This window comes from Aplysia californica, unplaced genomic scaffold (genome assembly GCF_000002075.1).
Source record: "Aplysia californica isolate F4 #8 unplaced genomic scaffold, AplCal3.0 scaffold00131, whole genome shotgun sequence".
In the NCBI taxonomy this organism is placed as follows: Eukaryota; Metazoa; Mollusca; class Gastropoda; order Aplysiida; family Aplysiidae; genus Aplysia; species Aplysia californica.
The window spans coordinates 678,645-682,299 of record NW_004797401.1 but is presented as its reverse complement, the minus strand read 5'-3'; the positions used below and the strand labels follow the sequence as shown (position 1 = coordinate 682,299).

Here is a 3,655-nt window from a genome sequence, read left to right as displayed (position 1 = left end):
AACAAACACCCACAAACACTGACACACATGCGCATACATAAAACTGACATGTATATTTATAGACACATGCGCGCGCGCGCACACACACACACACACACACACACACACACACACACACACGCCCACACACACATACACACGTACAAACACATCACAAACACACAAACACACACACATACACACCTATGCACATACACACAGGCGAACACACACACATACACACACAAATCCCTCTGCGTAAGCATACACACGGAAACATGCATGCAGTTATGTGCACTAACATACACTTATACGCACGCACACACAAACAGACAAACACACTGTCCATCTATATTTCTTTCTCTCTGTCTCTTTCACACACACACACACACACACACACACACACACACACACACACACACACACACACACATACACACACACACACACACACACACACATATACACTCTCTCACACACACACGCGCGCGCACGTACGCACGCACGCGCGGACAACCTCAAAGAAATGCAACACTGAAATGAAAGGAAGAGATATTATTTAATATGGAGAGGTATCTTCGTATACACATGATACTAGATCTAGACATATTGTTTTTGTCTTGGCTGATTATTTCATAGAGAACACTGTGTATTTCAACGTTGGACACTTTAATACATTTTCCTAACTATTGTGGCAAGGGCAAAGGTGTCGGGTCAAGGAATCATCATCACCTTTTCATTTTGTTTGTTGCTTCGAGATACCATGCTTCTTGTTCTGCATTGTGCCAGTTTGTGAATCTGACAAAGACAACATTGCATTTGTCAAAAAAACTTCTCGCTCTCGCTGTCTGAGGTCATTCGCCTCTGCCATTGCAAGCTTTGCATGTGGAGATTCTGACGTCATACACCTTGACATCGTGTGGTGTCAACGAAAATCACTGACCACTTGCAGAGTTGGATACTTACTGAAAGTAGCCTTGATCTTCCTTCGGCTCCTAACAGTTGGCATATACGCACAGTGTTCTGTTCGATGCTATCAGAATCTGATGGCAGGCGCTACAGTCCAATGACTTCATGGTGGAGCTCCCCGACGCAAGAAACGTCACCTTTTCTTCGCCAAACCTGCTCCACAACCTTATTTTACAGCCGGAAAAGTGGACTGTGTTTCAGCCCACATTATACTGACGAAACATAACAGCGCTGCTCTACTTTGATTGTTAACAGAAAACAAACCCTGAAGCAAACACATGTTATGCTCCGACTCAAATAGTACTGGGTAACACTACAGAGGCAGGCTACGTTCTGGAGCTGTGTAGGGCCCGCAGATTATCAATAAAATTTTCTTTCTTTCGTCGGGATCAAGGTCATGTTTTCTGTGAGCGAGACAAAGAGCTCAACGATTACTCACAGACGTCGTCGGAGAACAAGGAAGTAAAACAAGAACAAACCAAAAATATAGGTGAGGCATCATGGTAAAATCAGGCACATGCCAAAATAATTAAACCGAAGATGTTGGCGATTGACCAGCAGTTTAGCAATTTTTATAGAAGGTTTTTCTTTCTGTTCAACGCATCTCTGCTCCATTTAAAAACACATTTCTGTGAGGATTTTACTGAAAAACGTTGAATAAAGACACAAAACAATGTAAATATTTAGTTTTCAAAGACTCAAGCTATGGGAGTAATCAAACTTTGGGGCGATCTTCTCGTTAATTTTTCCTCTGAAACAAGGCCACCCCCACCTCCTTCAACCGCAAATATCTGGACTTCTATTCGAGATATGTGAGTAACTTTTTCTTCGAAAGACTTTAAGTTGTTATCAATAACTCTACTTGTCCCTGAAATTGACAAATGCCTGATCCCTACGTGTTGTAGCTGAGTGGTAATTGTTATATTTGTATTTATAAAAATATTTCGAATTTTGGATGCTACAATCCCATAACATAAATAAACACCAAGAATGACAGCTGAGGAGACTGAGAGAAAAATGTCACACAGATTTTGTTTGTGACATAAATGTTAACATCCCTAAACAAACTCATGCGTTATAATTCAGTGCAGGTCACTAATTATTTTTAAACACTCGGTTAGAGACACAAATAACTTACTTCCCAACTCAAAAGGAAAACACGCCCTGCAATCAGTCGGATCTACAGACCAAGAGACACATCTGGAATTTAAAAAAATGGTTAAACTGTTTCACCAATTAGTAATGTGTACGCTTTCTGGAGTAAAAAAGTATGAGTGCACTGTGTGTGTATTGATGCACTGTGCGTGCTCTCCGTTTGTTGTTTGTGTTGACATACATTTCTGCAAGTGTATGAATATATTTTATGTATAATTATGTAACCGTGGGCATGTGTGTTGTGAAAACATGCGAATGAACATGCAAGTGGTGATGAGAAAGAGAGAAAAAGAGACAGAAAGACAAAGCAGGAGACAGACAGAGAGAGAGCGTTAGAAAGAGCATGGGAGAGATTGAGAGAGAGAGAGAAAGAGAGACAGAGAGAGAGAGAGAGAGAGAAAGAGAGAGAGAGAGAGAGAGAGAGAGAGAAAGAGAGAGATAGAGAGAGAGAGAGAGAGAGAGAGAGAGAGAGAGAGAAAGAGAGAGAGAGAGAGAGAGAGAGAGAAATATCATACAAGTTTGTTTGCACGCACTGGTAAACTGCCAAAATAATGTGCTGCAGATTGCATTTGTGAAACCCTTTAGGGCTGATATATAAAAACATTTCAACATGCCTATGTATGTGAAAACTGAGTTAAAGCCAATATTTCCATATTTATTGTACTTCTGCAAAAGTGTCTAGTTTTAACACATAAATAGGAGGGCAGAGTGAAACCACTTGCTGGAAGAAGCTTCACAGATTTTTTTTCATGCACCAATCACGTACTTACAAGATTACGTACAAGACCCTGGAAGACGCATGAGAAACAGAAAGAGACAGAGAGAGATAGAGAGAAAGAGAGAGAGAGAGATAGATAGATAGAGAGAGAGAGAGAGAGATAGAGAGAGAGAGAGAGACAGAGAGACAGAGAGACAGAGAGACAGAGAGACAGAGAGACAGAGAGAGGCAGAGAGAGGCAGAGAGACAGAGAGAACGGGGAGAGAGCGGGGAGTGACAGAGGGAGACAGAGAAAAAAGACAGTGAGAGATAGAGAGAAAGGGAGAGGGAGGAAGATGGAACATACTGTTGTTTACGACAAATGTCTCAACAATTCAACACCTATTGAACGTATATTCTTTGTTTTGGAAATACAAACATGTTATTGATGGGTATATAATATCATTGTACATTTCTGTGTATTTATTATTTGCAAATGGGTGACTGCATTTTCCGCACAATTTATAATATGGTTATGCCTTTAACAAAGGGAATATTTTTCTTGTTGTTAGAGGCTTTTTATAAAATACTGCTTCTTTCTGCTTACCTAACTGCTTCTGAATTCTCGTGAAATGCAGTCCTTCTTACTGGCACAAGCTAACTAACAGATCACTCGTGGTGGAATCCAAAACACAAGCAAATTCGTGTTGTTGACTGTCAGGAGTACCGGCCCCCCCCCCTTTTTTTTTCAAACAAAAAAACCAACAAACATTAAAACAAGCAATAACTCACACTGTGAGAAAACCATAATCGATGTACATATTGTATGCACCACCCTACCCCGCTGCCCCCCCT

General features: G+C 40.8%; 1 protein-coding gene across 1 annotated transcript in view; it reads left to right on the top strand.

Annotated features, from left to right (window-relative positions):
* Window positions 1-135, top strand: part of LOC101858261 (MAM and LDL-receptor class A domain-containing protein 1) — a gene marked incomplete in the record, with an annotated part of 74,929 nt that extends 74,794 nt beyond the window's left edge. The window contains 1 exon segment of the mRNA XM_035969257.1: window positions 1-135.
* Between the last annotated feature and the right edge of the window lie 3,520 nt (window positions 136-3,655).